General features: G+C 47.4%; 1 protein-coding gene across 2 annotated transcripts in view; it reads right to left on the bottom strand.

Annotated features, from left to right (window-relative positions):
* The window catches only part of ZNF638 (zinc finger protein 638), a 985,826-nt gene that overhangs the window by 681,013 nt on the left and 289,805 nt on the right, over positions 1-15,008 (bottom strand). The window lies entirely within an intron of this gene.

Genomic DNA, 15,008 nt, shown 5'->3' on the forward strand with positions numbered 1-15,008 from the left:
GAATCAGAAGCACGTTACCTTCAAATGTCGGATAATGCACTATGATTTGTAATTTGTTAAGGCCAAAAAAGCAAACAAATAAGCAGTTATGTTTTTTGTATAACATTGTGTTATCTACAAAATGCAATGAGAAAAAAATAATTGTATAAAATCAATGTTTCATCTCCAGAGTCATGTTGAATAACCTTTAGATTTATATTATTGATGTTATCTATCTGTTTAAGCTCAGTAGAACATACACACGTGCACGTAGTTTCTCAAGTGACGTTTCTCTTGATACAGTTGCATTCATTCAACTGTGGGACTGGCAGCCCACAAATACGGCGTAGCACACTTAAAACTTCAAGGTTAGATTACATTAACATTGCACATTAGTTTGAACTCATCGTTTGAACTACGTGAAACGGTGTGCAACCCACGGCTCTGGCATAGATCAGTCACCCCTCTAGCTGGCTGCTCTATGCCAGTGGTGAGGGTACCGGTGCTTGAGCCCTGTACCCCTACAGTGCCCAATCCATTCTTGCGCAATGTAAGTGCAGTGCTGCCATTAAGAGTATATGGTGCAGGGGGCCTGTCATTACAAACTCCACAGCACCATAATGGCTACACTGAAAACTGAGACGTTTGGTATCAAACTTCTCAGCACATAAAACCCACACTGATGCCAGTATGGGATTTAATGAAAAATGCAAACAGTATCTCAGAGATGCCCCCTGAAAACTAACCCACCGCTAGTATCCAGGCTGAGTGGCTGTTTCAGCTGCCACCAACAGACATGTTTCTGGACCCATGGGTCGAGAGCCTGCTGCTCTGGGGCCTGAAACAATGCACATCGTGCGACGAGGTGTCAAGTCTCCTCCTCTAGGATGGGGAGGGTTCACGAAGGGGAAGCTTCAAAGGCATACCGCCTTTGTGAGGCTCCCCAGACCATTTGCTGCTCTCAGCAACTGGTCCCCACTGGTTCTAAACCCCCATTTTGAGCGAGAGAGCCGGCGGGAAAACAAGTGAGGGAAGGATTAGTTACTTACCTGTAATCTTAGTTCTCTTCCAGGGGTATCCTCATCAAAGTCATAAGCATTAGAATATTCCCGCCCATGCGCGGGACCCCGGAAACAATATATTATATGTGCCCCACATATATATAGACATATATATATATATAAATAAGCAATTGCAGCCAAATAAAACAACAGAGCTGTAATATGCTGTGAAGAATTTCCACCATACAGTGTATTTTGCATTAGAAACATGAGAAACAACACCAATGCTTGTTTAGAAACTGTTTTAATGCTTAAAAAACAGTAGAAATTCTCATAACACACTGTAAACATACAGCTCCCAGGCTGCATTGCAAATCCCCAGTCTAAAAAGATTGAAAAGCTAACCTGTAGCTGAATGCACTAAAACTGACGCTATGCCTTTAAGGCACCTCTGCCCCTAGCTTCCCATCATGCCTCAGGGGTTACAGTTAGGTCAGTTGTTCTTTTCGGAGACTGAAAACCAAACCATGGTAATAACAGGTTAAAAAACATCTCCTATGTAATAAACAAAGTCCTTTGCCCGGGGAGGCGGGAGGGTTGCTTATGACTTTGATGAGGATACCCCTGGAAGAGAACTAGGATTACAGGTAAGTAACTAATCCTTCTCTTCCAGGGGATCCTCATCAATAGTCATAAGCATTAGAATAGAGTAGCGAGCCTCACCTCATCCCTGCGGGCAAAGGAATCAACAGATAACATTCATATCCGTAGGCCCAAAAATAGGCCTTACTCTACCCAAAAAGGTTTCTCAAGGAGGCTTGCCCTACTTGAGAATCCGCTCTGGAATCAGATTCTAGGCAATAATGCCTTGTAAAAGTATGGACTGATTTCCATGTCGCAGCCTTGTATATTTCTGACATAGGAATGTCATGCAAAAAAGCTATTGTGGCTGCTTTCCCTCTAGTGGAATGAGCTTTAGGTGAATGCAACAAAGGTTTGCCAGCCAGCTGGTAAGCTAGTTTGATACAAGAGACAATCCATCTGGAGATGGATCTTTTGGCTGCTGCAAACCCGGTCCTCATAGCACCATAATTGACAAAGTTGGTCTGACTTTCTGGTGTCCTTCGTTCTTTCTAGGTAAAACTTTAGCACCCGTTTAAGATCTAACAAGTGCAACGACATCTCAGCTGGGGTCGATGGGTTAGGAAAGAACGAAGGAAGGGTAATCGTTTGATTTATATGAAAATCCGATACCACCTTTGGAAGGAAAGATGGGTGAGCCCTCATTACCACTCTGTTGTGGTGAAACACAGTGTAAGGTTCCTTGGTGCAGAGTGCTTGTATCTCGCTAACCCTGCGCGCAGAGGTTATTGCCACCAAGAAGGCCGCCTTCCAAGTGAGATGCTGCAAGGAGGCCTTGTGTATAGGCTCAAACGGTGTAGACATCAGTCTGGAGAGAACCAGGTTCAACTCCCAGGGAGGAGAAGGATTTCTCACAGGGGGATAGACCTTCTTTAATCCCTGAAGGAAATCCTTCACTACTGGGACCTGAAAAAACGATGTTTGTGTAGGTGATTTTCTGTACGCTACTATGGCGGATAAATGAACCCTAATAGAATCGTATTTCAACCCTGATGTCGCTAAGTATAGGAGGTATGGCAGGACTACCTCTTCTTGCCCTTTGGTGGGATCAAAGCCATGGTCCTTACACCAAATGAAAAATCTTTTCCACTTGAACGCATAAGACGTCCTTGTGGAAGGTCTCTTTGACTCTTAAAATATTCATACATTCCGGAGGCAGATTTAAGTGTCCATATTGCAAGACCTCAGGAGCCATGCAGTCAGGTTCAGCGACGGGAGGTTGGGATGCAGGATCCTCCCGTCCATCTTGCTCAGCAGGTCTGGCCTGCACGGCAGACGTCTGTGTGGACACAGCGACAGATGTAACAGATCTGGATACCACCATTGTCGCGGCCAATCCGGAGCAATTAGAATCATGTCCATGCTCGATCTGATGAGCTTGGCCACCACCTTCGGAATCAGTGCCAGAGGGGGAAAAGCATAAGCGAACATTCCTGTCCACTCCAGCAGGAGAGCGTTCCCTTGCGTCCCTGGCCGGTGGAACCTGGACGCGAAGGCGTGGCATTTGGCGTTTTCGTCGTCCGCAAATAAGTCTATGTCTGGACGACCCCAGCAACGGAAGAGTTCTTCGACCACTTCGTCGTTTAGCACCCAGTCTGGCTGATCTTCGAAGTGCCTGCTGAGTGCGTCTGCTTTTGTGTTTAGCTCGCCTGGAAGGTGTACTGCCACCACCGACAGTCCCCGAGCCAGAAGCCAGTGCCAGATTGTCTGGGCCTCCAGAGACAGAGGGCGAGATTGAGTTCCTCCCTGCTTGTTCAGATAGAACATAGTTGTAGTGTTGTCCGTCTGAACCAGGACTTTGTCCGTTGTTATTGCTGGAAAGAACGCTTTGAGCGCCAGATGAACTGCTCGAAGCTCCAGCATGTTGATGTGGTATGTCTGAAGGTTGGTCGACCAGCGACCCTGAATCTGAAGATGACCCATGTGAGCACCCCAGCCTTCTAGAGATGCGTCCGTTACCACAGACAGCGAAGGAAGAGGTTGCTGAAAAGGGACTCCCTGCAGGACATTCCGAGGGCGAGTCCACCACTGTATTGAGGTCAGTGCTGCTTGAGACAGGATGATTCGATCCTCCCAATCTCCAGTCGCTTGGTCCCACTGATCCTCCACAGACTCTTGTAGAGGCCGCATCCTCAACCTGGCGTTCGGTATTAGGAAGATGCAGGACGCCATGGAGCCCAACAGAGACGCTACGTCTCGCACCTTTGGACGAGGAACCTGAAGTAACTTTTTGCATTTTTGTCCCATGGAAGATAGTCTCTCTTGCGAAGGAAACGCTCTTCCTAACTTTGTGTCTAGAACTGCTCCCAGATAGTGGATAGTTTGCGTGGGCTGCAGGATCCATTTTTCTGAGTTCACATGGAGGCCGAGCCTGTGTAGCTGTTGGAGACACAGGTGACAGTCTTTGGTGGCTTGACGAGGCGACGGACTCTTCAGGAGCCAGTCGTCTAGATATGGGTACACAAAGAGACCTTTTTTGTGTAGACACGCCGCTACCACTGCCATGCACTTTGTGAAGACCCTTGGTGCGGATTTGAGTCCGAAAGGAAGCACTTTGAACTGGTAATGCTTGGACCCTACCAGGAACCTCAAGTACTTTCGATGACCTGGTGTAATAGGAATGTGGAAGTACGCGTCTTGTAAATCCACCGAACACATCCAATCTCCGATTTGTAGATGAGGACATATTTGGTGGAGTGCCAACATGCGAAACTTCTCTTTGACCACCACTTTGTTGAGGAGTCGAAGATCCAAAATCGGTCTGAATTTGCCTTCTTGGTCTTTTTTGGGAACAAGGAAATATCTTGAGTACACTCCTTTCCCCCTTTGGGATAGGGGTACCTCTTCGATTGCGTTTTTCTTTAAGAGGACGCTCACTTCCCTTTTGAGGAGCTCTAGTTGGTACGAGCGAGACTTTTTTGGAGGAGCCGGTTGTGGTTTCTTCCTGAAACGTAGCGCATATCCATTGCGCAGTATATTCAGCACCCACCGATCTTTCGTGATGCTGACCCACTCTGCCAGATGTTGTGCAGCACTTCCTCCCACTGGAGTGGGTAACGGTGTCAGAGGAAGCCACTGCTCAGGCCTTGCCTCCTCTAGGTGTGGTAGAGGACTGATGATGTCCGCCTCTACCTCTGCTCGACCTTCCTCCTCTGTATTGTGGCTTTCCTTGTGGCTTGTTTTGAGACCATTGAGGGGTTTGAACCCTCTGTTGGCCTCCCCGGTTTTTGTTGGTCTTGAAGCGTCGTTTGAACGGTGCTTTCTGTTTCTCCAGACCTACTGCCTTTACTGTGTCTAACTCAGTCTTCATACGGGCCATTTCCTGATCGGCATGCTCCCCGAAGAGTGAAGATCCGGAAAAAGGCAGATTAAGGATGCGCTGCTGTGCATCTGGTTTGAGCCCAGTTAAACGCAGCCAAGAGGATCTCCTCGCACATATCCCATGTGAGTAGTTATGTCCGGCTAGAAGGGCGTTATCTGCTGATGAACTAATCATTTGGTTTGCCACCAAACAGCCCTCCGTCACTGTCTCCTCAAAGTCCTTCTGGTCCTCCTTGGGCAATTTCCCTTTGAATCGTTCCATGGAGTCCCATAGGGCTCTATCGTACCTTCCCAGAAGGGCTGATGCACTAGAGACTTTCAGGGATGAAGCTGCTGTGCTGCATACCATGCGTCCCCAAGAATCTTGCGTCTTGCTGTCTTTGTCAGGAGGAACTGACGAAGAAGGAGCGACTGTGTGATTCTTCCTAGCTGAGGCTACAATAACTGAGTCCGCCGCAGGCTCACCTTTAACAAAGATAGGATCTGAGTCGGCCGGCCTATATTTTTTCTGGATACGTGCCGGTACTGCCCTGATCGTTGCTGGCGTGAGGAAAACCTCTTTGATTGGGTCCATTATTCCTGGGACAAATGGGAGCAACGGCCGTGTATATGATTTGTGATGAAGGGTCTCAAAAATCACAGTAGTGGACACCTCTGGAGTGGTCATCTCTATATTCAGTTTGTGAGCACCCCTTTGCAAGACGTCCAGATAAGTGTTGACGTCGTCAAGAGGGGAAGCTCTTGAGCGAGGGCTGTCTGCCAGCGTTGGAGAGTAATCCCCTTTAGAAGATCTAGGTGAAGATGGAGGGGAGGATGATGGAGTTCTTCTTCTCCTGTGGTGAAAATGCTCCTTCCTCACCGGTGATCTCCTAGGTCGTTCCTCCCTTCGAGGAGAACGTGATACCCTCTGATGTACTGGAGATCTCGATCTCTCAGTCCGTACCTCCTTTCTCGGTGTTCGAGATTTGGGTTGCTCCCTCCTTGGCGATCGGGAGACCCTAGGGGCATGCGACCTGTCCACTCCTCTCTCTCGTGAGCGTGATCGGTGAATGGCAGGACTCTGTCCATCTGCCTCTTCTGCTTGCTGAAGAGGGGACCTGTGGACTGGACTCAAGTACCTTTGAAGTCTCTCTGGTGCCTTAGAATCCTTCCAATTACTCAAAGGAGCATACCATCTTGGCAAGAGTCTTATATGTGAAGTGTACCCCCGCTGGGGACTCTTTTGAACCGGACTCCTACTCCTAGAAGATGACCCCCGTTGAACCCGAGGCACTCGAGGAGGAATGGAGTGAAGCAGATTGTGTCACTAGGACTGTCGAAGGCACCGAAGGAGATCTCCGTCTCACCGGTGTTGGAGGACGTCTCAAAAGCCTTTCCCTCGACGTCGAACGCCTCTGCGGCGTCGACGGGGTGATAACCTTCGGCGTTGAATGCTTCGACGTTGACCTGTGGTCCCTAGACGTCGATCGGCGATGATGCGCCGACGGCGGAGTCTTCTCCCGCGACGTCGAACGGCGTTGCCCTGCCGTCGACGAAGGTCTCGACGTCGAACGGCGTTGCCCTGCCGTCGACGAAGGTCTCGACGTCGAACGGCGTTGCCCTGCCGTCGACGAAGGTCTCGACGTCGACCGGCGTTGATCTGTCGGCGACGGAGATGGCAATCGACAATGTCCTGTCGTCGACGATGCCCTTGATGTCGACCTGGCATGTGGCGACGGCGGAGGATCGGACATCCTCGACGTCGAGCGCCGACGTGCCTTCGATGATCCCTTCCTCGACGACGATCGTCCGAGGGGGCTCTTGCTCCTCGACGCCGAGCGCCTCCGTGGAGACGTCGGCGGAGGTGTCACACTCTTCGAAGTTACCATCCCAAGAGCCAGAAGGACTCGATACCATTTGGCGAGTTTCTTCGACTCAGGAGAAATTGTACGGACCTAACAGACTTCCACAAACATGCCCAAGAAATGAAAAAGAAATTTAAAGACCGGGGCTACCCCAAAAAATTGATAAATCATTCTCTCAAAAGAGCACAATGCTACAATAGGGACTGTCTGATCAATAAAACAGACAATAAGAAAACACAAGACAAAATAGTGATGGTGAGCCAACATTCAGTCATAGCCAACCAAATCAAAAATATCATAAACCATAATTGGAAAATTTTAAATAATGGCCCAGACGTGACTCCTCTGGAGCGTCCCCTATACGCGTACAGGAAGAACAAGAACCTCAGGTCGAACCTTGTGTATACATACAGAGAGGACAAGACAGAAACCCAAACCACCTTGAGTGGACAGAAAGCAACGGGCAACAATAAATGTGGCACCTGTTGTATCTGTGAGCTATGTATAGTGACTAAAACAGTTGAACATAACGGTGCGAAACACACAATCACCACCCTGAACAACTGTAAAACAAAGAATGTAATATATATGATCCTGTGTCCATGCAACCAGGCATATATAGGTGAAACTGGCAGAGAAGTGAGGCTCAGGATAGGGGAACATAAGTCTGCGATAAATAACAATAAAGAAAATGCCCCCCTTGTGGCCCACTGGAAAGAAAAGGGACACAGAATAAAGGACCTCAGATGGGTCATTCTGTAAAGAATTAGGGAACTCACCAGATCAGGAGATATTACAAAGAGACGAAAGTTACAGGAACAATGGTATATGGTTAAATTTAATACCATAAGAAAAGGTTTAAACTCCAGGGAAGAATGGGAGGCTCTTATCTAGTAAGCCGTTCCCATTCAGTGACTACCTCTTCATCACCCTGTACCATAGACAAGTAGCACCTTAAACACTTCCTACACTGGAATCCATTTTTGAATGAAGTGAAGGACCCTCCTTTAGACACAAATACTGAGGTTCAAGAACAATGTTATCACCTCTATGAGACCTTGTAACCTTTTCCTGCACCCATATCCGATGGGATAACAGTGCAAGTAAGCACTCTGACCACCAGTCTAAGATGGCGCCCATAGTCAGGGGTTGATTAGGGCGACCGATTGGTTGGATTAAGAACTACGAGCATTGAACCCAGGACCTTTGAATCTCCATCTAAGAGCACAAATTGGGACAATTAGCAAATAATCACAGCGCGGGTCATAATGAGAGAGTATTTAGAGTAAAGCGGCAGAAAAGGTTTCTCTATGCCGATTTAGCGAGCGAGGGCAACTTTTCATATACTATTGTTGTGCACTGCTTGTACAAATGGGAAATACAAGCAGAGACACTTCAAGCCGAGCGCAAACTCAGGAAGACATCAGACGGACAGGTCCTCTGATACACTAGCAAGCATATTACACCATTCAAAGATGGCGCCCACGTTCACGGCGGTCTTGGCAGCGCGTAAACAGCGCTCCTCTCTTGACAGGTGTGGACAATCAGTCAATTACATGGAGCTATAAAAACACACACCAAACAAACACACTCTAGATCGAGTGAAGGAACGAGGCAGAAGCCAACAAACAGCGCTAACCCGGTGAGTGGAGACCAAACCCCTAGGCCCCCCCCCTTTTTCTATGTAGTAGGGGAACCGTTTATCAGTATAACTTTAAGGACAGTATATTAGGCCCTGTAGGTAACTCGAACAGGGGATACTCTTAGCCCTACAAAGTCTATACTCTATACTTGTAGTTAAAAAATCTAACCGGGGCGGGAGGTGGTAAACCTAATCACTTGTACACAAATTGGGCCCATCTAAAGAGTCGAACCTAGAGTTAATAAATAGGAATCTGGACATTACGGGTACCAAACAGGTATCTTGGCCACTATGGGTACTGAGCAGGAGATATGGGCAATACCAGGAGCAGGCATTGAAATGAAAAATAGAAAGGTGCGAATTACATTATAAACTCTTCAACAGAGCTAAGAGCATAATATCTTATAGTACAGAATAGACATATGATGGTGTTATACTTGTCTTTACTCAACAGAACATATCCAGTTCAGGAGTAGACCAACGACTTTATATGCCGGTTCTAAATAAGTTTTAAAAACATTTGAGGTAAGACATTACCATTACAATACTATGTGATTGAAGAATTAGTACCTATGAAATAGTAGAGTGAAAAAGTGCAATGTACTCTATCACCACAGATACACGACAAGTGGGCAATCGCCTGATAAACAAAAAACCAAGGAACCCCACTCAAAGGAGCTCCCCTTACAGGAGAGAGGTAAATATAAGAATGAAAAATCACCCCCCAGTGAGTAGATGATGGGAGATTCTATCTTACACCTAAAAAAAGTTTTTTTAATTAACAGAAGGCTCCAAGAACTACATCTGTAGCACCAATAAGTGATACTTCAAATAGACCCCATCTAGGAACGTTTTCCTACTCGGTCCCGAGGGTGAGAATTTATACTTATCTATTTTCCCGGGCCCCTGGGTTCATCAGTCCCTCTCATATAAGTTGGTCTTCCACAATGAAAAAAGACTTGGAGGGCCCATATATCATATGTGATTCACATGTTTGCTACTTGGCGAATGGAATTGTCAAACAGAAAAAGTAGAGGATAAATCACATGCAATTGAACCAATGTATACATCATTGTGCAATTAATTGTATTTTATATGTAAGCGGATTTGTGACAAGCATTATAAATTGTCAAGAGAACAATGGCAGCTATAATTAATAGTGTAAAGTCAGAGTGGGTATGTGTTAATCTTAGCAATCCAGCCCCTAGAGTAAATGAGACAAAAGGTTTCAATGCACGATATTTGACTGCGCATATTTTTCCTAATATATTTACAGATACGGTGTATGCATCCGTTCCCCGAAACCCCAGAAATAAGAAGTCCTGAGGAAGGTGCCACGATATCAAGTGTTAAGCACCGAAACGCGTCGACGCACTGTTTGGTCTAAAAGAATCCAGTTAGGGCCGGGTGAAACTTTAGATGGGTATCAAATCTTTCCACTAAAGTCTTATAGTAACCAAATTGTCCACGGCCATTGGATCTAGTGAAATACAGTGGCAGAGATATCAAGTGGGCCACTTATACATGAGGGGTTTGTTGTGATTACGTTTAGTCTGTTGTTTATTGTGAACATATTCTGATTGTTTTTCCATTTATCGTGTACCGTAATATTGTGTTTGTGTAATACTGTTGAATAATCATTTTTATCCCTCCAAGATACTTCATCTTGGATTTTAATTGTTTCGGATTAATTGTATGAATTTATCTTGTTTTTATTGTTCATTTAAAATGTAATTTTAATAAATCTAGATTGTAAACAAGACTATTTCTTTGTGGAAACCTATTTTTATGTTTGTCAGAATACCCATGGCATATTGTGACCTTTCTTTTCACAACAAGAAAGGCCTATAGTGATTAGTAGACTAGTTGACTCCAGGGATTTCCCCTTTGACTAACTGTCTTCCTACCCTGTTCCCTGGTGAAAGTGGGGTACCCTCTCTTTTTTGAAACAAGTCACACTCTTCGAAGCCTGTCGACGTCGAGACGACGGCGAGTGTGATCTGTCTCTCGACGCCGACCGTCGCCTGGTTGACGGCGGCGGAGTTGACTTATGTCTTGATGTCGATCTTCTCGTCGACGGCGATCTCGTGGCTTCTCTCGACGCCGATAGTCGCCTAGTTGACGACGGCGGAGCTTTCTTCGACGACGGCGAACTTCTTTTCGACGACGATTTCCTCATCGACGCCGATCTCGACGTCGACTGAGCTTTTTCTCTCGAACTGTCCATCAGATGTCGTTTTTTCAGCGCCGAGCCCGGTGCTGAGGTTGATGGACGCTCTGACTTGCCTTTGGAGGGAGTTCTGGGTCTCTTTGAACTCTTCCTCTCTGTAGATCTTCCTCTCATGGATCTCTGGGCAAGACCATAGAGCCTGTTCCTCTCTCTGTCTTTAAGAGTTCTGTCAGACAGATTTTTACAATGGGAACAGTCTTTAGGATCATGATCCTCTGGCAAGCATAAAATACAGACCTCATGAGAGTCCGTTTTTGCCTTCTTGTGGCCACAAGGGCAATCATCAAATAATGAGGGCATCCTGACAGGAAAACCTCACAAAAAATTGACTGCTAAGCAGTTATTTACTTGACTCTGATGTGAAAAGTCAAAGTAAATCAAAAAATTGTTCTTTTGAAGATTTTCTGACTGAAAAAGGCAGAAAAAATGTGGAGCTGAGTAGCCAGGGTCCTTCCTGAAGGAGCCGGAAAGAACAACTGACCTAACTGTAACCCCTGAGGCATGATGGGAAGCTAGGGGCAGAGGTGCCTTAAAGGCACAGCGTCAGTTTTAGTGCATTCAGCTACAGGTTAGCTTTTCAGTCTTTTTAGACTGGGAATTTGCAATGCAGCCTGGGAGCTGTATATGTTTACAGTGTGTTATGAGAATTTCTACTGTTTTTTAAGCATTAAAACAGTTTCTAAACAAGCATTGGTGTTTCTCATGTTTCTAATGCAAAATACACTGTATGGTGGAAAATCTTCACAGCATATTACAGCTCTGTTTTATTTGGCTGCAATTGTGTATATATATATATATATATATATATATATATATATATATATATATATATATATATATATATGTGGGGCACATATAATATATTGTTTCCGGGGTCCCGCGCATGGGCGGGAATATTCTAATGCTTAGGACTATTGATGAGGATCCCCTGGAAGAGAAAGAGGTGTGCCCACCTCTGCTAATTTCACCCCTCAGGTGGGGGAGGGGAGGTGAAGCACAACTCCGTCCCGGCTGGGGCCAAGTCAGTGGGTGTCTTTCTCTTGTATGCTGGCTGAACGTCTGTTCGGTCCTTTCCTTGTCTGGCTGGATCCGAGGAGCAAGGTTCAGGGTGCCCCCTAAATGCTAGATATAGGGGGCAATACAGGTAGGTAAAGGGCAGGCACCAATGGGTCCCTTCCCTGGGGTGGGTACACCCCCTATCGTGCCACCCTCTAGTGGGAGGGGGCAGGAGCCGGTCCCTGGTTGGATGGGTCAAGCATCCTCAAGATGGCGGAGACTCATCTCGCCTCCCCCACCTGAGGGGTGGAGTTGGCAGAGGTGGGCACACTTCTTTCCCTCACTTGTTTTTCCCGCTGGTTCTCCTGCACAAAGTGTGGTGCAAAACCAGTGTGGACCCGCTGCTGAAAGCAGCAAAAGGTCTGGGGAGGCTCACTAAGGCGGCATGCCTTTGAAGCTTCCCCTTCATAAACCCTGCCCATCCTGGGGGAGGAGGCTTGGCACCTCGTCCCAGGATGTGCATTGTATCAGGCCCCCAAGAGCAGCAAGCTCTCGACCCAGGGATCCAGAAACATATCCGTTGGTGTGCAGCTTAAGCAGCCACTCAGACGGGTCACTAGAAGTTGGTAGAATTTCAGGGGCATCTCTAAGATGCCCTCTGTTGTACATTTTACATTACATCCCACACTGGTATCAGTGTGGGTTTAAAGTGCTGAGAAGTTTGATACCAAACTTCCCATCTTTCAGTGTAGCCATTATGGTGCTGTGGAGTTCGCAATGACAAACTCCCAGCACCATATACTCTTAATGGCAGCACTGCACTTACAGTGCCCAGGAATGAACTTCGGCACTGTAGGGATACAGGGCTCATGCACCTGGATGCTCTGTGGAGAGGTTTCTAGAGTGCGCTGTCGCCTGACGGGCTGGATTTTGGACCATTCCTAATGACTAGGACGAGATATTAAAGTGAATGCTTTTCTCTATTAACTTTATTGTTAAAGTCATTGCTTACTGCTTTTTATGTACCGTGGGACTCCCATTTTGACGACTGGTAATGATTCTAGCATGTGACCTATGAAAGATACCCGAATTCTGGAGAAGAATGTCGTACGACGCGCCAAAAGGCAGCAAGGGCTGAACATCGGCGTTGCCCTGGTGGAGCAGATCCAACAAGGGATCAGAAGGCAGAGAGACAGAAGGAGGCTGGAACTGTAATATGTCAGCAGCTTTGCTAACAACTTGTGCAAACACTACACTAGCCTTCGTGGCCATTCTAGGTATTGACAGCAGATCAAAGTAGGAGGGTTGCAGGCTAACAAGCCCACCAAAGACCACAGGCTCTACAGCCACAGGAGGCCCATGCCATTGCTCCACATTAACATGTTCCGTAGAACGCATTAACACATATGGGGGGGGGGGACTTTTGAAACCCCAGGGGACTCATCTACAGTCAGCAAGGGAGGAGAGCGTCTCCAGCGTCGAACGCCATGCAGACTGGTCCGCATCAGTGTCGACGAATGCCGAAAGATTTGACCCGTGTTGGGACAGCATCGACCCGACATTCACCACAATGGGAGACGGCGTCAACTCAAGGACAAGCCCCCTACTGCAGCCGCATCAGACGTAATAACAGGAGCCCCACAGGACAGTGCCCAGACTGCGGCTCGACGGTTGAATGGGAAGCCTCACCAGGCCTACTCCAGACACCGCAGCGACTCTGGAACTGGAGGTCAGGTTACTCAAGTGCCGGGGGCGACACCGCCGGCAAGCTCCCAGTCTGATTCCCAAACAACTCTAAGGCCCGAAGGCACAGGAGGGAGAGGGGTCGACCCAAAGATGGCCTGCAATGCATGGTGATAGGTGTCCAACTGGGTCCTAATCACCCCAACCCCAGAAAATAGGGGCAGGGGGGTAGGCGTGGGTTGACTGCTGAAAGGTCGTTTCCGGCTAAGACTGGGAGCAGTGACCACCGACACCACAACTACTTGAGGCAGAAGGGCCTCCGTGACTTCTTGTGCTTAGCTGAGGAAGGCGAGCGACTGCCTCTGAAACAACTCCGTGGCCTATGTTACCGCAGAGATTTTTGGCTTCAACTTCCAACAGGCGTCACACTCCACGGAGTCGTGGTGCCCACCCAAGCACCACATACAGATGCATGCGGATCCATTGCAGACATCTGCCGTGTACAGGTCCCACAAGACTGAAAGTCCGAAGTCATCGGAACACTTACCAGACACGAAAAGGCGTCCGGAACAAGGCAGAGGAACCGCTTTTCCGGATCCCCGCTGCAGGCGCGGAAAGGAAGAAAACTGACATCAGGGCACCAGGAGGGACTTCCATTGCTCCACTGACATCATATCCGTGGACAACGTCATCGCGGAGCCATGCGATGCCGTCCCCCCCGGTGCGTAGACGGACTGATGAAAAATCTCCAGATCCAGTCTGGCGCCTGGAGGATATTTTAAGTTAAGGAATCTGCAGCTAGATGGCTCTATCAGATATTTTAGATTCTAAGAGCATTATCTACAAAAATATTTTCAGTTAGATGGACAATAATGGACAAATTAACTTGCCCTGAATGACTGTCAAATAGCCTGTTTATTACAACATTTTCAAAAACATCTGTTAAAACTATGCCAAAATCGGAATACAGAGTAGACAGACCACGATTTAGACAAAGCTAAAAAAATCAAGTTACTCGCATTAAATTGAGCATTTATTGGCAACTACTGTTTTATGCTCCAGATTATGATTTGTATTTTAAACTGACATCTGACTTTAACCCCTCCCATGCTGGTGACGGAACCGCTCCGTCACCAGCCTCGGTCACACCGTGCTGGTGATGGAGCGGTTCAGTCATGGCCCACTCGGCGCGGCGCTGATTTCGCGCCTGTGCGGCGCGTTCTACTGAGCGGGAGGGGCCGTGACGGAACCGCTCCGTCACAAGCCCAGCACGCCTGAGGCTCGTGACGGAGCGGTTCAGTCACGAGCATGGGAGCGCCGCGCGGCCCCCCCATCCCCCTCAGCGCTGCGGCGTAATTGCCGCCGCAGCAAAGGGGTTAAATGTTTTTAATTTATCATAATTTGCGTTTAAAAAAAGCACACATTCCTCTAATCTCAATGGCTCACACAAAGCCACCAGAGAGACAGATATACAGACACACACAAAGTCACCAGAGAGACAGATATAGACACACAAAGCCACCAGAGACAGATATACAGACACACAAAGCCACCAGAGAGACAGATATACTGACACAAAGTAACCAGAGACAGATACAGACACACAAAGCCACCAGAGACAGATATACAGACACACAAAGCCCCCAGAGAGACAGATATACAGACACACA

Source organism: Lissotriton helveticus, chromosome 2_1, assembly GCF_964261635.1.
Source record: "Lissotriton helveticus chromosome 2_1, aLisHel1.1, whole genome shotgun sequence".
Lineage (NCBI taxonomy): Eukaryota > Metazoa > Chordata > Amphibia > Caudata > Salamandridae > Lissotriton > Lissotriton helveticus.